Source organism: Heteronotia binoei, chromosome 1, assembly GCF_032191835.1.
Source record: "Heteronotia binoei isolate CCM8104 ecotype False Entrance Well chromosome 1, APGP_CSIRO_Hbin_v1, whole genome shotgun sequence".
Taxonomy (NCBI): Eukaryota; Metazoa; Chordata; class Lepidosauria; order Squamata; family Gekkonidae; genus Heteronotia; species Heteronotia binoei.
The window spans coordinates 277,361,988-277,383,698 of NC_083223.1; the positions used below are offsets into that span (position 1 = coordinate 277,361,988).

Consider the following 21,711-nt stretch of genomic DNA (forward strand, 5'->3'; position numbering starts at 1 on the left):
TTACAAAGATCTGCTCGGAGTATGTGTACAAGCAACATCTGCCCTGGAGAAACATTGAATCTTATTCGAAAGCAGGGGTGTCAAACTCGTTTGTTCTGAGGGCCTGAACTGACTGACATAAATGGGGCTTTGTTGAGCTGAGCCCTTTTGGGCTTGGCCGTGTGTGCACCTGTTTAAGATTAGGCAACAGAGATATAAACGTTATAAAGGACACAGACACAAAGATTTTTTTTAAAAAATAAATAAAATAAAAATAAAACCTGCTTAAAACGCTAGCACGTGTTGGTCTTAAAGGTGCTTTCTTGGTATCTCTCTCATGGGATCCAGGGAAATGGGCAAAGGAAGCTTTGGAGAGCCAGTTTGGTGTAGTGGTGAAGTGCACGGACTCTTACCTGGGAGAACCGGGTTTGATTCCCCACTCCTTCCCTTGCACCTGCTGGAGTGGCCTTGGGTCAGCCATAGTTCAATCAGAGGTTGTCCTTGAAAGGGCAGCTGCTGTGAGAGCCCTCTCCAGCCCCACCCACCTCACAGGGTGTCCGTTGTGGGGGAGGAAGGTAAAGGAGATTGTGAGCCGCTCTGAGACTCTTCGGAGTGGAGGGCGGGATAGAAATCCAATCTCTTCATCTACCTTACAGGGTGTCTGTTGTGGGGGAGGAAGGGAAAGGAGATTGTGAGCCGCTCTGAGACTCTTTGGAGTGGAGGGCGGGATATAAATCCAATATCTTCATCTACCTCACAGGGTGTCTGTTGTGGGGGAGGAAGGGAAAGGAGATTGTGAGCCGCTCTGAGACTCTTTGGAGTGGAGGGCAGGATATAAATCCAATATCTTCATCTACCTCACAGGGTGTCTGTTGTGGGGGAGGAAGGGAAAGGAGATTGTGAGCCGCTCTGAGACTCTTCGGAGTGGAGGGCGGGATATAAATCCAATATCTTCATCTACCTCACAGGGTGTCTGTTGTGGGGGAGGAAGGGAAAGGAGATGGTGAGCCGCTCTGAGACTCTTTGGAGTGGAGGGCGGAATTTAAATCCAATATCTTCATCTACCTCACAGGGTGTCTGTTGTGGGGGAGGAAGGGAAAGGAGATGGTGAGCCGCTCTGAGACTCTTTGGAGTGGAGGCGGAATTTAAATCCAATATCTTCATCTACCTCACAGGGTGTCTGTTGTGGGGGAGGAAGGGAAAGGAGATGGTGAGCCGCTCTGAGGCTCTTTGGAGTGGAGGGCGGAATTTAAATCCAATATCTTCTTCTTCTCCTTTCCTTCCCCAGGGGACCAGAAAGGGCAGGAGCCTCAGCCAACAGAAGGAAGAGAGGCTTGGCTCAGTAGCTGCGCTGTGCAGTTGAGTGAGCCTGGCAAAGCAAGCTCTCCCTTCCCACTTCCTCCCCAAGAGAAAAGCCTCAACCAATGGAGAAAATAGAGTCTTTGCTGTGTAGCTCCTGTGCGATTGAGCACGCCTGGCAAAGCAAGCTGTGACAAAGAAGGGAGCAAGAGACAGGAAGAAGGAAGCAGATGACAGCCAGTTGCTCGAGGGCCTGATAGAAGCCCCCGGGGGCCTGATTCAGCCCCCAAACTGCATGTTTGATACCCCAGTTCTAAAGCATCACTTAATCATAAAAATGAAACAGATTTTAGATTTATTTTTTTTTAGAAGAAGAATCATATCCCTAAGATGAGCCTCAGTTAAGAATTTTTTTCCTAAGTCTTTAAAATCCAAAAAAATCAACAACCCAAACAGGAAACATGGTGCTTTTGTTTGCATAACTTACGCAGAAGAATCCAGATGTCCAAGATGGTTTCATTAGGTTGTTCCCAAACTCCTATTAGCGATCCCAAACTCCTGTAATCAGGGGCGGAATTCTAGCAGGAGCTCCTTTGCATATTAAGCTACATACCCGTGATGTAGCCAATCCTCCAAGAGCTTATAAGGCTCTTTTTTGTAAGCTCTTGGAGGACTGGCTACATCAGGGGTGTGCTGCCTAATAGGCAAAGGAGCTCCTGCTAGAATTCCCACCCCTGCCTGTAATTATAATGCCGTCCAATTTACACGGTTGTCGTGATGGCGATTTGAGATACGGAGGAGGATGACGCTGTCAACTTCCAGGTGGGACCCAGAGATCCCTCCAGAAGGACGACTGATTTCCAGGCAATCAAAATCAGTTCCTTGGAGAAAAAAAGCCAACTTTGGAGAGTGGGCTCTCTGGCTTTAAACCGGCGGAAGCTTAATCCAGCGAAGACGGAGATCCTGTACATGAGCCGAGGAGAGCTAAGATCAGACATCCGTCTCCCCACCCTGAACGGTGCTCCTCTTGTGCCATCCCAGAAGGTGAGGAGTCTGGGCGTGCACTGCTCGTCTCCCTTTCCACGGAGGCCCAGGTCACAGCAGTTGCGCGATCGGATTTCATCATCTTCGGCAGGTCAAAAAATTAGCATCCTATTCGACACCCCCCCCCCCCCCATGACTTAGCTACAGCAATCCATGCGACGGTCATTTCCAGATTGGACTGCTGTTACTCGCTTTATGCGGGCTTGCCCCTGAGGCTGATCCGGAAACTCCAGCTGGTGCAAAATGCTAGTAACTGGACTGCCTTTACGGGCAAGCAGTCGGCCGACGCTGTGCACATTGCACTGGTTACCAATTGGTTACCCCGCTTTCTGATAACCCTGAAGTGGGGGGAAGGTTTTAGTATTGGCCTTTAAAGCCTTACGTGGCTTGGGACCGACATACTTGCGGGGCCGCCTCTCCCCATCCGAGCCTCGAAGACTGTTGCGATAGGCCAACCAATATCTTCTGGCCATCACTGGATGGAGTCATTACTGTATTATTACGGAGTCATTACTGTATTTTAATTGTTTTATTACGACTGTGATTCGCCCTGAGCCGTATGGGAAAGGGCAGAATATAAATCGACCAAATAAATAAATAAATTTATACCCCGTAGATAAGAACATAAGAGAAGCCATGTTGGATCAGCCAATGGCCCCTCCAGTCCAACACTCTGTGCAACATAAGAACATAACAGAAGCCATGTTGGATCAGGCCAGTGGCCCATCCAGTCCAACACTCTGTGCAACATAAGAACATAAGAGAACCCCTGTTGGATAAGGCCAATGGCCCATCCAGTCCAACACTCTGTGCCACATAAGAGAAACCATGTTGGATCAGGCCAGTGGCCCATCCCATTCAACACTCTGTGTCACATAAGAACACAAGAGAAGCCATGTTGCATCAGGCCAATGGCCCATCCAGTCCAGCACTCTGTGTCACATAAAAACATAAGAGAAGCCATGCTGGATCAGGCCAGTGGCACATCCAGTCCAAAACTCTGTGTCACATAAAAACACAAGAGAAGCCATGTTGGATCAGGCCAATGCCCATCCAGTCCAACACTCTGTGTCACACAGTGGCCAATATATGTCTGTTTCTGTGTGTGGCAGTGATGCCCCTTTCCTCCACTTTCCCGAAATTCCACCACCAAATCATCAGGGATTTCTCAACCCAAAGTTGGCAACCCTAAACTACGTTTCATGTATTCAAACTAGGGTTGCCAGCCTCCAGGTGGGGCCTGGAGATCTCCCACTTTTCCAACCGATCTTCAGCTGGCAGAGATCAGCTACCCTGGAGAAAATGGCTGCTTGGAGAGTCAGTTTGGTGTCATGGTTAAGTGTGAGGACTCTTATCTGGGAGAACCGGGTTTGATTCCCAACTCCTCCACTTGCAGCTGCAAACATGGCCTTGGGTCAGCCATAGCTCTGGCAGAGGTTGTCCTTGAAAGGACAGCTGCTATGAGAGCCCTCTCAGCCCCACCCACCTCACAGGGTGTCTGTTGTGGGTGAGGAAGATAAAGGAGATTGTAGGCCGCTCTGAGACTCTTCGGAGTGGAGGGCGGGATATAAATCCAATATCTTCATCTACCTCACAGGGTGTCTGTTGTGGGGGAGGAAGGGAAAGGAGATTGTGAGCCGCTTTGAGACTCTTTGGAGTGGAGGGCGGGATATAAATCCAATATCTTCTTCATCTTCTTCTTTGAAGGCAGGGCCGGATACAGAATTAGGCCATGTTAGGGCCGCCAAGCCCCCGGTCCGGGTGGGGCTTCCCCCGCTCTGCAGGTTCCCAACGCGCCAGCCCACATTGGGCTGGTGGGGGGAACCTCCCCTGATCGCTTGTCCGCCACTCTAAGCATTTCCAGGAAACTCTATGGTTTTCCCGGACACTCCAGTGATTTGCGAAGGAAAACTCTATGGTACAATAGGTCCCCCGCCGGAGGCCACAGGGGACTTGGGGAACCCTAGTCTGTCTGCTTGATATGTTTTAGTTATTTCCCCATTTTCTTGTGGGGCAAAATATGAGAAAATTTGTCAAATCTTAAAATTCAGCAAACTCCTCATAGGGGGGTTGAACAAGGGAGCCCAGAAGCAAGTATTGGTGGTGGTGGTGGGGGAGTGGTAAGAAAGGAACAGCACAATAAAATTTAGAGCAGGGGTGTCAAACATGCAGTTTGGGGGCCGAATCAGGCCCCCGGAGGGCTCCTATCAGGCCCCTGAGCAACTGGCTGTAATCTGCTTCCTTCTCCCTCTCTCTTGCTTCCTTCTGTGCCTTGCTTTGCCTTGCTTGCTCAATTGCGCAGGAACTACGGAGCAAAAGCTCTGTTTTCTCCGTTGGCTGAGGCTCCTTCCTTGGGGAGGAAGGGGGGGGAGGGAGAGCTTGCTTTGCCCGTCTCAATTGCACAGCAGAGCTACTGAGCCAAGCCTCTCTTTCTTCTATTGGCTGAGGCTCCTCCCCGTCCTGGTCCCCTGGGGAAGGAAAGAAAGAGCCACAGCTTCCTTTGCCCAGTTCCCTCGATCCCACAGGAGAAATACAAAGAAACATCTTTAAGATCAATGAGCGCTAATGTTTTAAGCATGTTTTACGGTTTAAAAAAAAAATGTTCGTGTTTGTCTGTATTCTTTATAAAATTTATATCTGTGCTACCTAATCTTAAGTAGGTACACACATGGCCCGGCCCGACAAGGCCTCATTTATGTCAGATCCGGCCCTCATGAGTTTCACACCCCTGATTTAGAGGTTCTGGAACTCAAACTGAGGCCTGGTTACAATTCTGGGAGATCTCTAGGGCTCACCTGGAGGTTGGTAACCCTCTTTTTTCTTTGGCAAGGAGCAAGCCAGAATTGCAGGCGCCATTGGCTGAACAGAGCGTTAAGAAGAAGCAAACGTGTCTTTTGGTGGAAAGTTTCCCTGCTGCTGTAACACAGTGTTCTCACCCCCTTCCCCACTTTGCCAGTCTGAGATCACGTTTCTGTCTAATGGGGCCAGAGGCTTTTTGCCAGGTCTCATAAAAAGCCAGGCAAAGATCAGTCAGAAATGCAGTCGGAAGAGAAGGGAGGCCGGCTGTCTGGAGCAGCTGCAACAATGACTCCCTCTGGCGTTAGGAAGCAAATGTTCCTTCTTCAAACATCTCATGCAATCATCTGGGTCTTTAAAAAGCCAGGTTTCTGGGTCGAGCTGTTGGACGCACATCCCTCCCGCTAATTTCCCTCCACGATGCAGGCTCATGCAACGCTTCAAGGGCATTCTGGTTAGAGCAGGGGTGTGGATAGGGTTGCCAAGTCCAATTCAAGAAATATCTGGGGACTTTGGGGGTGGAGCCAGGAGACTTTGGGGGTGGAGCCAGGAGACATTAGGGGTGACAAGCATAATTGAACTCCAAAGGGATTTCTGGCCATCACATTTAAAGGGACGGCACACCTTTTCAATGCCTTCCTTTCAGTAGGAAATAATGAAGGATAGGGGCACCTTCTTTTGGGGCTCATAGAATTGGACCCCTGGGTCCAATCGTTTTGAAACTCGGGGGATATTTTGGGGAGAAGCACTAGATGCTGTACGGAAAATTTGGTGCCTCTATCTCAAAAAACCATCCCCCCCCAGAGCCCCAGATTCCTGCAGATCAATTCTCCATTATTTTCTATGGAAATAAGCCTCCTTGGGGAATCATGAGTTCCCAGCAGACATTTCCCTCCCCTCCCCCCGCTTTCTGACGACCCTCAAGCGGAGGGAGGGTCTCCAAACTGGGGGATCCCCTGCCCCCACCTGGGGATTGGCAACCCTAGGTGTGGAACTCATTTCTTATGAGGGCCAGATCTGAGATAAATGATACCTTGTCGGGCCTAGAGTTGCCAAATCCAATTCGAGAAATATCTGGGGAATTTGGGGGTGGAGCCAGGAGACATTGGGGGTGGAGCCAGGAGCAAGGGTATGACGTGCATCGTTGAACTCCAAAGGGAGTTCCGGCCCTCACGTTTAAAGGGACCGCGCCCCTTTTGAAATGCCTCTCTTCCATAGGAAATAATGAAGGCTAGGGGCACCTTCTTTTGGGGCTCATAGCATTGCACCCCCTTGTCCAATCTTTTTGAATCTTGGAGGGTATTTTGGGGAGGGGCACTGGATGCTATGCTGAAAAATTGGTGCCTCTACCTCAAAAAATAGCCCCCCCAGAGCCCCAGATACTGGCGGATCAATTCTCCACTATTTCCTATGGGAATAAGTCTCCATGGGGAATAATAGAGTTCCCACAGACATTTCCCTCCCCTCCCCCTGCTTTCTGATAACCCTGAAGCGAGGGGAGGGCCTCCATACCAGGGGATCCTCTGCCCCCACCTGTGGATTGGCAACCCTAATTGGGCTATATAAGAGTAGGTAACAGAGATATAATCTTATAAGGAACACGCAAGGTGCTTTCTTTGTATTTCTCCCATGGGATGGGCAGAGGAAGTTCTGGCTCTTTCCTTTCTTACCCAGGGCACGGGGGCTCAACCAAAAGAAAGGAGAGGTTTGGCTCAGTAACTCTGCTATGTGATTGAGACAGTCTGGAAAAACAAGCTCTGCTCCCCTCCCCAAGGGAGGAGCCCCAGGCAACAGAGAAAATAGAGGTTTTGCTCACTAGCTCCTGTGCAATTGAGGTTTTATTTAGGGTTGCCAAGTCCAATTCAAGAAATATCTGGGGACTTTGGGGGTGGAGCCAGGAGACTTTGGGGGTGGAGCCAGGAGACATTGGGGCGGAGCCAGGAACAAGAGTGTGACAAGCATAATTGAACTCCAAGAGAGTTCTGGCCATCACATTTAAAGGGACAGCACACCTTTTTAAATGTCTTCCTTCCATAGGAAATAATGAAGAATAAGGGCACCTTCTTTTGGGGCTCATAGAATTGGACCCCCTGGTCCAATCGTTTTGAAATTTGGGGGATACTTTGGGGAGAGGCACTAGATACTATATTGAAAATTTGGTGCCTCTACCTCAAAAAACAGCTCCCCCAGAGCCCCCGAAACCTCCAGACCAATTCCCCATTATACCCTATGAGAAGACGTTTCCCTCTCCACCCCCCTCCACCCCGCCCCCCCCCCCCTTTCTGGGAAATCTGATGCAGGAGACAGAACTCACTCACCTCCGGAGGTGAAAAGGCACATGGTCCTTTGGGGGCGTGGCTGGGCTCCCCTCCCTTCACCGGCCAGCTGACTGGGGGCGGGAAGCAGCCTGAGAAAACGGAAGAGCTCTGGCTGCTGCGGGGCTGGGTGGGAAGGGCTGCCGTTCTCCCCCCCCCCCCCGCTTTCCCTTTTATGGCCAGCGGGAGGAGGAGGCTCTAAATCTGGGGTCTCCAGGCCAAGCGGGGGATTTGGGACCCCTAGTTTTATTCTGTAGTTCTGCTGTGCGATTGAGCAAGCCTGGCAAAGCAAGCTGTGATGCAGAAGGAAGCAGATGACAGTCAGTTGCTCAGGAGCCTGATAGGAGCCCTCCGGGGGCCTGATTCAGCTCCTGGGTTAGAGGGTCAGATCTGAGAGACTCCAAGTTCGAGTCCCCACTCTGCCATGGAAGCTTGCTGCCAGTCACACCTTGGGCCAATCCCATACTCTCAACCTAGCCTACTTCGCAGGGTTGTAAAATGAAGAAGGGGAGGATGTTGTACACTGCTTGGAGTTCCCATTGTGGAAAGAACCGGGGCATAAGGGAAGTAAAACAAAACAAGGCCTCGACAGCAGCCAGATTAAAGCAACTGCGCCTCCACAGGAATCTAGGCGTTGTACATCAGCAGGCCAGTCCACATGGAAATGTGTTTTTTAAGGTATGGAACATATGGAATTCACTGCCACAGGAGGTGGCGGGGGCTGCAAGCATAGACAGCTTCAAGGCTTCCCCAGGAGGTGGTGGGCTCTCCTTCCTTGGAGGTTTTTCAACAGCTAGATGGCCACCTGACAGTAATGAGGATCCTGTGAATTTAGGGAGAGGTATTTGTGAGTTTCCTGCATTGTGCAGGAGGTTGGACTAGATGGCCCTGGAGGTCAGGAAGTCCTGACCACTCTAATGGTCAGGAAGTTCTTCCTAAAGTTGAGCTGGAAACTCTTTTGATTTAATTTCAACCTATTGGTTCTGGTCCTACCTTCAGGGGCCACAGAAAACAATTCCACACCATCCTCTAGATGACAGCCCTTCAAGGACTTGAAGATGGTGATCATATCACATCCTCTCCAGGTTAAACATGCCCAACTCCTTCAACCTTCCTTCATAGAACTTGGTCTCCAGACCCCTCACTATCTATACTGCCCTCCTCTGGACCTGTTCCAGCTTGTCTCTATCCTTTTTAAAATGTGGTGCCCAAAACTGAACACAGGACTCCAGGTGAGGTCTTACCAGAGCGGAGTAAAGCGATACCATCACTTCACATGATCTGGACACGACTTCTGTCGACACAGCCCAAAATCACATTTGCCTTTTTAGCCACCGCATCACACTGTTGGCTCATATTAATTTTATTTTATTAGTTGTATATTCTGCCCTTCCCATCTTTGCCACCCTCCTCTGGACCCCTTCCAGCTTGTCTATATCCTTCTTAAAATGTGGTGCCCCAAACTGAACACAAGACTCCAGGTGAGGTCTTACCAGAGCGGAGTAAAGCGATACCATCACTTCACATGATCTGGACGCTAGACTTCTGTTGATACAGCCCAAAATCGCATTTGCCTTTTTAGCCACCGCATCACACTGTTGGCTCATGTTAATTTTATTTTATTGGAGGTATATCCCACCCTCCCCTTAAGGGGCTCTGCAGTTCTGACAAGTAAAACCAGACGTTCACCAGTCAAAGCCATCAGAACCAATTCATTTTATTTTGCAACATGCACTTTTTAGCAGGAAGGCAGGAGTCCGGGCTGCAGCCCTTAAAGTGCAGGGCTCAGTGTGGCGTGCAAAGGGCGGGAAGTTACTCTTGCACAAAGACTATTGCAACAGTGCCTCTGAGAACGTGCAGAGTCCCACTGAACACATCCAGGCACATCAGCCGCACCCGGATTCCGACAGAGTGGCGTATGCATCACAAGTTTGCCACTCGCGTCGCCCAATCAGCGCCACGCATTCCTCGGAAAAGGCGGTTCCTTCTGCCGTATAGTCAACCCGCGCGAATCAGAGTAGGGAACGCCCACCGGAGCGCGTTAGACCGACATTCCTTGACCCAATCAAAATGAAGGTGTTTGAAACGGAGGCGGGGAAAGGAGCCCAACAGCCAATCCCAGTGGATTTATAAAGTTCGAGGGCGGGAAAGCGGTACCCTATTGGAAGCTATGAGTTGATTGACACAAGGGGGAAACCCGTCTGACGACTCCAACGCCGCTTCTGTTGCCACGGCGACGAGGGTGGCGCGAAAGAAGGACGGGCTAAAAGGAGCGGCGGAGACGGAACCGAGGTAGCTCCGGCGCATGCGCAAAGGGGGAAGGACCTCGTGCTTGGCGTGTGACGTCGCCACCTACGTCCGGGCAGCCACGCCCCGGAAACGGAAACCAGAAGCCGATACCTCTGGAGGAGAAAAAGGATCGGGAAGGTAACTGGGACGGGGAGGAGGATGTGAGGCGTTATTCGAAATTTGGTGTGAGAGGTCAAAGGTCATACTGGAACAGTATTATATTATATGTATATAATATTATATACTATAATATTATATTATATACTATTATATACTATAATATTATAATACTATATTATAAATTATAATATTATAATTTTTTAAAAAAAATATTTTATTTGACTTTTAGCCCGCCCTCCCTCCCTCCCTGCGCAGAGGCGGGTTGCAAGATCCCTCAGCCATTCAAGGAGTTATAAATGCAATATAATTAATAAAAAGCAATGCCCGTGCAATATTAACCGCATTTAAAAACCGTTTTGTGAACAGGATGAGATTTAAGGTCGCCGATCTCCAGGTGGGCAAAACAAGACAAACGCCAAGGGTTGCCAAGTCCACTTCATGAAATATCTGGGGGTGGAGCCAGGAGACTTTGGGGGTGGAGCCAAGATCAAGGCTGGGACAAGCATCATTGAACTCCAAAGGGAGTTCTGGCCATCTCATTTAAAGGGACGGCACACCTTTTCAATGCCTTCCTTCCAAAGGAAATAATGGAGGATAGGGGCACCTTCTTTGGGGGTTCATAGAATTGGACCCCCTGGTCCAATCTTTTTGAAACTTAGGGAGTATATTGGGAAGAGCCACTGGATGCTATACCGAAAATCTGATGCCTCTGCCTCAAAAAACAGGACCCCCAGTGCCCCAGATACCTGCAGATTAATTCTCCATTATTTTCTATGGGAAGAAGCCTCCTTAAGGAATCATGAATTCCCAGCAGACATTTCCCTCCCCTCCCCCTGCTTTCTGATGACCCTGAAGCAGGGGGGAGGGCCTCCAAACCTGGGGATCCCCTGCCCCCACCTGGGGATTGGCAACCCTGCTGCGCACCAAATGTTGCACTATCAGTGCGAAAGCGCTCTTTTACTCAAACACTTTAGAACTGCAATTCTTAAAATGTCCCTCAAAGCAGATAAACCGTCCTTAATAGAAACGTAGACTTTAAATGTTGCCAGGCGTGAAAATCCGCTGACGTCTTGTCTGTCAGACATTGTAACTTACCTGGTTAATATGCTTTATACCGCTTATGTTCTCTTAGTAGGGTTGCCAAGTCCAATTCAAGAAATATCTGGGGACTTTGGGGGTGGAGCCAGGAGATGCTGGGGGCGGAGCCAGGAACAAGGGTGTGATAAGCAAAATTGAACTCCAATGGAGTTCTGGCCATCACATTTAAAGGGACAGCACACCTTTTGAAATGCCTTCCTTCCATAGAAAATAATGAAAGATAGGGGCACCTTCTATTGGGGCTCGTAGAATTGGACCCCCTGGTCCAATCCTTTTGAAACTTGGGGGGTATTTTGGGGAGAGGCACTAGATGCTATACTGAAAATTTGGTGCCTCTACCTCCAAAAACAGCTCCCCCAGAGCCCCTGATACCCGCAGATCAATTCCCCATCATTCCCTATGGGAATTGTTCATGGAGGTGCATAATAGCTGTGGGGGTGGGGCTTCCCCCGCCAGCCAGCTGGCTGGGGGAGGGGGGAAGCCTGTAAAACCGGGGGATCCCCCTCTGGGACCTGGGGATTGGGAAGCCTATCTCTTAGCCTAACTGACTCCATTTTGAATGATTCTGCTGATCAAGTGAATAGAGTCTTGCATTTCAAATGCTTTTACAACAGTTACTAACTCCCTTGGGAAATGCCTAGCATAGCACCTACAAATGTAACAGCTTTTGAAGATAGTGAGCCTCAAGGTAACCAGCAGGGTTCCTTCCTTGAGAAAGAGATAAGGGGGCCTGGGAACCGGCCATTGCTTCTCCAAAGTGTGAGAATGGGTTTATTGTTTAGCTTTTGATGTTAGAGGTTAAAATGGCATGCTTTGCTCTTCTGTGTATCAATCTCAACTCGTCCCTATCCTAGACAACAAGTTCTCAAATAAAATGGATTAAGCTGCTACAAACTATGGTCCGTTTTGCTTTGAAGTTCCAAGTCTGACATTTTCTTTCTGCTGAGAGACGCAGCTAGCACGGCTGTTCCTCTTTGAAGAGCAATCGCCTCTGACAGCGGCACACAGGGTCAAGAGCTTGGGGGTACTATTGGAGCCTGCCCTAACTATGGAGGCCCAATTAGTAGCCACTGCCAAGTCTGCATTTTTTCATCTTAGGCGGGCAAGGCAGTTGGCCCCTTTCCTGGAAAACGAGGATGTGGCAACAGTGATCCATGCAACGGTCACCTCGAGGTTGGATTACTGTAATGCCCTCTACGTGGGGCTGCCCCTGTGCCGAACCTGGAAGTTGCAGCTAGTGCAGAACGCCGCCGCCCGGTTGTTATTAGGGCTTCTTAGATGGGAGCGCATTCAGCCGGGGCTTCGGGGACTGCACTGGCTGCCGATAATATACCGAGTTCGGTACAAGGTGCTGGTTATGACCTTTAAAGCCCCATATGGCCAAGGACCTGCTTACCTTAGGGACCGTCTCTCCCCATATGTTCCGCAGAGAGTGCTGAGATCGGGTTCTCAGAATCTCCTTACAATCCCCAGGCCAAAGGAGGCCCGTCTGAAGTCAACTAGGGACAGGGCTTTTTCTTCCTCTTTTTTTTAAAAAACAATTTATTGATAACATGTGGTTACAATATCTAATTACATCCTTGCTTTCTCTAACCAATATGATATTTTCAATCCCCCCTCTCTCCGTAACTAGACTCCCGCCGAGGTTATATACTTAAGTTCAATTATAAAGGTACCCTTAACCAATCAAAGTTCAATGTCTCTCTTTTCTCACATTCATTTTAAAAAATTGTCCAATGTCTTTTTACATTCCACTCTTGCTCTATATATCCTCTAAATTTCTTCCACTCTTTTTAAAAAATGTCCAAATCATAGTCTCTTAAAGTTCTCGTTAGTTTGTCCATCTCACTCCATGATAAAACTTTCACAATCCAGTCCCATTTCTCTGGTATTTTTTCTTGTTTCCACAGCTGCGCATACAATGTCCTAGCAGCTGAAAGCAAATACCAAATTAAAGTCCTATCTTCTTTTGGAAATTTTTCCATTTGTAATCCAAGCAGAAAAGTCTCTGCAACTTTCTTAAAATCATATCCCAAAATTTTAGAGATTTCTTGTTGTATCATCTGCCAAAAGTTTTTCGCTTTTTCACAAGTCCACCCTCTCTCTCTCTCTCTCTCTCTCTCTCTCGGCTTGGCTTCGCGAACGAAGATTTAAGAAGGGTGCAATAGTCCACGTCTGCTGCAGGCTCGCTGGTGGCTGACAAGACCAATGCGGGACAGGTAGGTCCGGCCACAGTGGCTGCAGGGAAAAGTCTGATTTAGGGTTGGTGCTGTAGCAGTGCGATTCTTCCTCAATCTCCTTTTGTCCTCAAGACCAGCTATGCGTGCGTTCTCAAAGGAAGAGACAGCCTGGTGGATGGTGTGTCTCCATGCTTTGCGATCTGAGGCTAGGTCAGACCACTGGTGATGGTTGATGCGACAGGTGCCAAGGGATTTCTTCAAGGAGTCTTTGTACCTCTTCTTTGGTGCCCCTCTATTTCGATGGCCGGTGGAGAGTTCGCCATACAGGGCAATCTTGGGAAGGCGGTGGTTTTCCATCCTAGAAATATGCCCTGCCCAGCGCAGCTGCGTCTTCAGCAGCAGTGCCTCGATACTGGTAACCTCCGCCCGCTTGAGGACTTCAGTGATGGTCACAAAGTCACTCCAGTGGATGTTGAGGATGGTGCGAAGGCAGCGCTGATGAAAGCGCTCGAGGAGTCGCAGGTGATGACGGTATAAAACCCATGATTCGGAGCCGTAGATGAGGGTTGTCATCACAACCGCTTTGTAAACATTGATCTTTGTGCCTTTTTTCAGATGCTTGTTGCTCCACACTCTTTTGTGCAGTCGGCCAAAGGCACGGTTTGCCTTTGCCAGCCTGTTGTCAATCTCCTTGTCGATCTTGGCATCTGAGGAGATGATGCACCCCAGGTAGCTGAACTGCTGGACTGTCTTCAGAACTGATTCACCCACAGTGATGCAGGGAGGGTGATAATCTTCCTGGGGTGCAAGCTGGTGGAGAACTTCTGTTTTCTTCAGACTAACTTCTAGGCCGAATAGCTTGGCAGCCTCTGCAAAGCAGGACGTCATATGCTGCAGAGCTGATACCGAGTGGGAGACGAGTGCAGCATCATCAGCAAACAGTAGCTCTCGGATGAGTTTTTCCATCGTCTTGGAGTGGGCCTTTAGTCGCCTCAGGTTGAACAGGCTGCCATCGGTGCGATAGCGGATGTAGACACCATCGTCATCATCTAGATCTACTGCGGCTCTTTGAAGCATCATGCTAAAGAAGATCGTAAAGAGAGTTGGCGCGAGAATGCAGCCTTGCTTTACACCTGTGCCTATTGGGAAGGTCTCCGAGAGGTCGTTGCAGTGTCTGACTTGGCCTCGCTGGTCTTCGTGTAGCTGGATGATCATGCTGAGGAACCTTGGGGGACATCCTAAACGTTCCAAGATTTGCCACAGGCCTTTCCTGCTAACGGTATCGAAGGCTTTGGTAAGGTCGACAAAAGTCACATACAGAGCCTTGTTCTGTTCCCTGCATTTCTCTTGGAGCTGCCTGAGAACAAATACCATGTCGGTGGTGCTCCTGTTAGCTCTGAAGCCGCACTGGCTCTCTGGGAGGAGTTCTTCTGCAATGGTGGGCACCAGTCTGTTCAGGAGTATTCTGGCAAGGATTTTGCCTGCGATGGAAGCAGGGTTATCCCTCGGTAGTTGGAGCAGTCTGACTTTTCCCCTTTGTTCTTGTATAGGGTGATGATGATTGCATCGCGAAAGTCCTGTGGTAATTTGCCTTGTTCCCAGCAGGTGACAAGTACTTTGTGAAGTGAGCTATGTAGTACTGTGCCCCCATGCTTCCAGATCTCTGGTGGAATTCCATCAACTCCTGCTGCCTTGCCACTTTTCAGTTGCTTGATGGCTTTAACAGTCTCTTCTAGGGTGGGGATCTCATCCAACTCTGTTTTCACTGGTTGAAGTGGGGTGAGGTGGATTGCTGAATCTTGAACTACGCGGTTGGCACTGAAGAGAACCTGAAAATACTCTGACCACCGGTTCAGTATGGATGCCTTGTCTGTGAGGAGCACTTGGCCATCTGCACTACGCAAGGGACTCTGAGCCTGATATGATGGACCATATACCGCCTTCAGGGCTTCGTAGAACCCTCTTAAATCACCAGTGTCTGCAAACAGCTGGGTTCTCTCTGCAAGCTTGGTCCACCAATCGTTCTGAATGTCTCGAAGTTGCGCTGGAGGTTGCTACATGCAGTGCAAAAGGTTGCTTTTTTCCCAGGACAGGAGGGCTGAGCAAGATGTGCTTGGTAGGCAGATCTCTTTTTCACCAGTAAATCTTGGATCTCTTGATTGTTCTCATCAAACCAGTCCTTGTTCTTCCTTGTGGAGAACCCGAGGACTTCTTCAGAGATCTGCAGGACGGTAGTTTTTAGGTGTTCCCAGAGTGCTTCTGGAGAAGGGTCTGTGGGGCAACTGGGGTCCTCAATTCTTGACTGGAGTTTTGCCTGGAAGGCAGCTTTAACTTCGGCTGACTGGAGACTGCCAACCTGAAACTTCCTCCGAGGGATACCTCCTCTCCTGGGTGTGGGTTTAAAGTGAAGACGGAGATTGCAGCGTACAAGACGATGATCCGTATGACATTCTGCACTGGGCATTACTCGGGTGTGTAAGACATCTCGAAGGTCTCTCTGGCGCACCAGAATGTAGTCGATAAGGTGCCAGTGCTTGGACCGTGGGTGCATCCAGGTTGTCTTCAGACTGTTCTTCTGCTGGAAGATAGTGTTGGTGATGGTGAGCTGGTGCTCCATGCAGAATTCTAGCAGGAGGCGCCCGTTGTCATTGCAGTTGCCAATGCCGTGTTTGCCAAGTACTCCTTTCCAGGCTTCCGAGTCTTTACCTACTCTGGCATTGAAGTCGCCAAGGATGATCACCTTGTCCTCTGTAGGGGTCTTCCGTATGAGGTTGCGTAGATCAGCATAGAACTTGTTCTTTTCTGCAGGATCTGCTTGAAGGGTTGGGGCATACACACTGAAGAGTGTTGCATGCTGCTTGTTTTGAAGTGGGAGGCGCATGGACATGATGCGATCTGAGTGACCTGTTGGCAGGTTTTCGAGTTTGGAGGCAATGGAGTTCCTGACCATGAAGCCAACGCCAGAAAGGCGGCTCTCAGCCTTTGACTTACCCGACCAGTAGAGGGTATAGCCAGCACCGTGTTCTTGAAGACTACCTTCCTCAGGGAAACGGACCTCACTGAGAGCTGCTATGTCGATATTCAACCTGAGAAGTTCGTGGGCAACTAGAGCAGAGCGTCGTTCAGGGCGACCACTGTCTACTGTGTCAAGCATGGTTCTGATGTTCCAACACGCAAGCTTTAGTCTTTGCACACTTTGTGAGGCAGGTGCATGCCTTTTCTTTGTTGACAAGTCCACCACATATGGTAAAAAGAACCTTCGTGTTTCTTACATTTCCAGCATCTATTCGACATCTTATTACTCATCTTAGCCAGTTTTTTCGGAGTCATATACCACCTATACATCATCTTAAAACAGTTCTCTTTAATATTCTGACATGTTGATATTTTCATCGAGTTCTTCCAAAGATACTCCCATGTATCCATTTGTATTTATTCACATTAATTGCCCATTTAATCATTTCATTGAGATTTTACTACTTCTTCTTCTGTAGACCATTTCAATAGTAGTTTGTATACTTTCGATATTAATTTTTCGTTGTCTTCAAGCAGAACCCTTTCCAATTCTGTTTGCTCCCGTCTAATTCCATCAGATTTAATATCATTTTCCATCAAGCTTTTTATTTGTTTGTTTATTTATGATTTGTAGCCCGCCCTTCCCACAAGTGGCTCAGGGCGGCTCCCAACAATTAGTCAAACATAAAATTAAACAGTATTTAAATATATAAACAGTTAAACATTTAAAACAGTTAAAACCTTAAAAACCAGTAAACATTCCAAAAATACATATATATAAAACAGGAGTCTGGCAAGCTACATTGAGTTCTCATCTCAGCTAGGTGTAGGCTAGCCGGAAGAGGGTTGTCTTACAGGCCCTGCGGAACTGAACAAGGAAGAGTTGTTGCATTTGAAAGGTTAGAGTTGTTGCATTTGAAAGGGACAGGGCTTTTTCGATCACAGCCCCTTGTTGGTGGAACCAACTGCCGGAGGAGGTGAGGGCCCTGCGGAACCTTGGGCAGTTCCGCAGGGCCTGTAAGACAGTCCTCTTCCGGTTGGCATACAACTGACCGGCATCTGTGCGTCTGTATATATGAATATCTGAATATCTGGATTTTAAGGAAGACTGTGGCATGGCCCGCTGACAATTGCGTTTATTTTATTGTGTAAATTATTAATGTATTTTAAATGTTGTTTTTATTGTTAGAACTTTGTGTTGTGAGCCGCCCTGAGCCGGCTTTGGTGGGGTAGGGCGGGATATAAATCGAAATAAGTAAATAAATAAATAAATTGAACAGGCGTAGGAGCAGCCCCGCGAGCCCTAGGTTCGAGTTTGTGTTTCCTTTACCTTTCGTCTGGCGGGATAGACTTCCAATAAGGTAAAATGAACGTGAGCCAACAGTGTGATGCGGTGGCTAAAAAGGCAAATGCTCTTTTTGCACTCGGGAACCCGTGCTTAGGCAACAGCTCACAGTCGTATCTTATCAGTATGCGCGAACGGTTTTATTTGCTTTAAAGGACATTTAAGAATTACAGTGATAAAGTGCAAAAGAGTAAAAGAAGGCTTTCGCACTGATATTGCAACATTTGGTGCGCGGTGTTTGTCTTGCTTTGCCTAAACTCCACGCCGTGAGTTTCCTTTTATTCTCTAATCCCCGGGTGGGGGCAGGGGATCATGGAGAAATGAACCGCTGGTATCTGGGGCTCTGGGGGAGCTGCTTTTTGAGGCTGAGGCACCAAATCTACAGCGTAGTATCTGGTGCCTCTCCCTGAAACTCCCTCTAAATTTCAAAAGGATTGGACTTCAGTCTTCGCAGTGGAGGACGGTAAGCAGTGGGGTGCCGCAGGGCTCGGTACTGGGTCCCGTGCTCTTTAACTTGTTCATAAATGATTTAGAGTTGGGAGTGAGCAGTGAAGTGGCCAAGTTTGCGGATGACACTAAATTGTTCAGGGTGGTGAGAACCAGAGAGGATTGTGAGGAACTCCAAAGGGATCTGTTGAGGCTGGGTGAGTGGGCGTCAGCGTGGCAGATGCGGTTCAGTGTGGCCAAGTGCAAAGTAATGCACATTGGGGCCAAGAATCCCAGCTACAAATACAAGTTGATGGGGTGTGAACTGGCAGAGACTGACCAAGAGGGAGATCTTGGGGTCGTGGTAGATAACTCACTGAAAATGTCAAGACAGTGTGCGTTTGCAATAAAAAAGGCCAATGCCATGCTGGGAATTATTAGGAAGGGAATTGAAAACAAATCAGCCAGTATCAATGCCCCTGTATAAATTGATGGTGCGGTCTCATTTGGAGTACTGTGTGCAGTTCTGGTCTGCGCACCTCAAAAAGGATATTATAGCATTGGAGAAAGTCCAGAAAAGGGCAACTAAAATGATTAAAGGGCTGGAACACTTTCCCTATGAAGAAAGGTTGAAACGCTTGGGACTCTTTAGCTTGGAGAAATGTCGACTACGGGGTGACATGATAGAGGTTTACAAGATAATGCATGGGATGGAGAAAGTAGAGAAAGAAGTACTTTTCTCCCTTTCTCACAATACAAGAACTTGTAGGCATTCGATGAAATTGCTGAGCAGCCAGGTTAAAACGGATAAAAGGAAGTACTTCTTCACCCAAAGGGTGATTAACATGTGGAATTCACTGCCACAGGAGGTGGTGGCGGCCACAAGCATAGCCACCTTCAAGAGGGGTTTAGATAAAAATATGGAGCAGAGGTCCATCAGTGGCTATTAGCCACAGTGTGTGTGTATGTATAAAAATTTTTTGCCCCTGTGTAACACAGAGTGTTGGACTTGATGGGCCATTGGCCTGATCCAACATGGCTTCTCTTATGTTCGTATGACTGGGGGGGTCTGATTCTCTGACCCTCCAAAGAAGGTGCCCCATCCTTCATTAATTTCAATAGAGGGAAGGCATTTAAAAGGTCTGCGGTCCCTTTAAATGTGATGGCCAAGAGCCCCCTTTGGAGTTCAGCTGTGCTTGTCACACCCTTGCTCCTGGCTCCACCCTCAAAGACCCATATAGTTCTTGAATTGGACTTGGCAGCCCTAATCAGTTTCCAAATTATGCCTTGCTGCCAATGCTTCCTCTAAGGCATGGAGTCTTGGGAGCCAAAATTCTACTTTGTGAGCTGCTGGCATTAAAGTTGTGAGCTACTGCATGGCTTAGTTTGCTCTGGGGCCATTTTTTCCGAAGCTAAGACAAAAATGTGTGAGCCGGAGGCTAAAAAACTGTGAGCGAGCTCACACTAACTCAGCTTAGCGGGAAAAGTGGGTGCTGAAGATTACGGCAAAACCAGGGGAAAGGGGGGTAGCGTGTGAGGAAAGCAGCCATGGTAGACTACAGAACAGGAGTGGTCAAACTTGCTAATGTAAGAGCTAGATAGGATAAATGCCAGATGTCTGAGAGCTGCAAGACATGAATGTTAGATGTTTGAGGGAAGGAAGGAAGGCAAATAGATGGGGAGATGGAGGAGGGAGGGAGAATCATGAGAGTTGGAAGTGACTTCCAGGGTCATCTAGTCCAACCCCCTGCACAATGCAGGAAACACACAAATACCTCCCCCTAAATTCACAGGATCTTCATCGCTGTCAAATGGCCATCTAGCCTCTATTTGAAAACCTCCAAGGAAGGAGAGCCCACAACCTCCCGAGGAAGCCTGTTCCACTGACGAATCGCTCTAACAGTCAGGAAGTTCTTCCTAATGTTGAGCCGGAAACTCTTGATTTAACCCATTGGTTCTGGTCCTATCTTCTGGGGCCACAGAAAACAATTCCACAGCATCCTCTAGATGACAGCCCTTTAAATACTTGAAGATAGTGATCCTATCACCTCTCAGCCACCTCTTCTTCAGGCTAAACATGCCCAGCCCCTTCAACCTTTCCTCATAGGACTTGGTCTCCAGACCCCTCACCATCTTCGTCACCCTTCTCTGGACCCGTTCCAGCTTTTCTATATCCTTCTTAAAATGCGATGCCCAAAACTGAACACAATACTCCAGGGGAGGTCTTACCAGAACAGAGTCAAGCGATACCATCACATCACGTGATCTGGACACTATACTTCTGTTGATACAGCCCAAAATTGCATTTGCCTTTTTAGCCACCGCATCACACTGTTGACTCATGTTCAGCGTATGATCCGCTAAGACCCCTAGGTCCTTTTGGCACAGACTACTGCTAAGACAAGTCTCCCCCATCCTATAACCGTGCATTGGATTTTTCCTACCTAAATGCAGAACTTGACATTTCTCCCTGTGAAAATTCATTTCATTGCTTTTAGCCCAGTTTTCCAGAGAAGTGGAAAGAAGCAACTTTAACTTTAAATGCATTCTCCAAGCCACTGGCTGGCTTGACTTGGAGAAGCGATTTAAAGAGAGAAATGCCTTCTCCAAGCTGGCTGACGGGGGCCTCCGGATATGTGCGAAAGACTCGCACGTGTACGATCCCCGGCACCTCCAGTTAAAAAGGACGAGGCAGTAGGTGATATGAAAGACTCAGCCTGAGATTCCGGAGAGCTGCTGCCAAACAGAGTAAGCAGTTCCGTTTCAGCTTTGCTCTCTGTCTTGATTTGCCCTTTCCCTTCTGTCATTTTCTTCCACCGCGTGAATCTGCCTTCTCCCGAATCGGGCCGCTGGTCTGTCGAGGCCAGTCTCCTCTGACTGCCGACGGATTTCAGGTCTCTCACATGGCTCGCTCCCTGACCTCTCCAGCTGGAGTCGTCAGGGATCGAACCTGTGACCTTCTGCATGCAAAGTACCGTCTTTTTCGGTCCATAAGGCGCTCCGGACCATAGGACACACCTTCCTCCTGGGGGGCGAAATGCTGCCTCCGATCTCGGCGCTTCCCCCGTGCCTGCCTGCCTGGCTCCAGCTTCTTCCAGCAAGCGCTGGGATCGCTCCACGCTGCCCCCACCGCAAACCCAGCGCTTCGCAAGTGCTGGCTGCGGAGGGGGCAGCGTGCTTCCTCCGTGCCTGTCTGCCTGGCTCCAGCTCTGACGCTTACAGCAAGCGCCAGGATCGCTCCCTCCGCCCTCCGATCCCGGCGCTTGCTTTAAGCATCCAGAGCTGGAGCCAGGCAGGCAGGCACGGAGGAAGCACGCTGCCCCCTCCGCAGCCGGCGCTCGCGAAGCGCTGGGTTTGCGGAGGGGCCGGGTGCTTCCTCCGTGGCTGTCTGCCTGGCTCCAGCTCTGATGCTTAAAGCAAGCGCCGGGATCAGAGGTGGAGGCAGTGGATCGCCCCCCCTCCCGGAGGAATGTACCTTCGCTCCATAAGACGCACACACTTTCCCCCCGCACACTTTTTTTTTGGGGGGGGAAGTGCGCCTTATGGTCAGAAAAATACGGTAGATGCTCTGTCGCTGAGGCATAGTAAGTAAGTAAGTAAAATTTTATTTGTATCCCGCCCTCCCCCGCCGAAGCAGGCTCAGGGCGGCTAACAACACAATGACCAATGGTACATTAATAAATAGAACAGTAATAAACAACACAATGACCAATGGTACATTAATAAAACAATTACATTAAGAACATTAAAATTGAGCATTAATTTAACCTTAAAAACCAGTTCGTGCATTAATTAAAACAAACCA

General features: G+C 48.8%; 1 protein-coding gene across 3 annotated transcripts in view; it reads left to right on the forward strand.

Moving 5' to 3' along the window:
* Positions 1–9,727: 9,727 nt before the first annotated feature.
* Positions 9,728–21,711, forward strand: part of LOC132584245 (acyl-coenzyme A thioesterase THEM4-like) — a 35,918-nt gene continuing 23,934 nt past the window's right edge. Inside the window, exon 1 of one of the 3 annotated variants that reach the window (XM_060256093.1) lies at positions 9,728–9,860. The gene's annotated coding sequence lies outside the window, so the exon portion shown is untranslated. The remainder of the gene's footprint in view (positions 9,861–21,711) is intronic. The other 2 variants (XM_060256084.1, XM_060256075.1) reach the window with 2 other exon arrangements.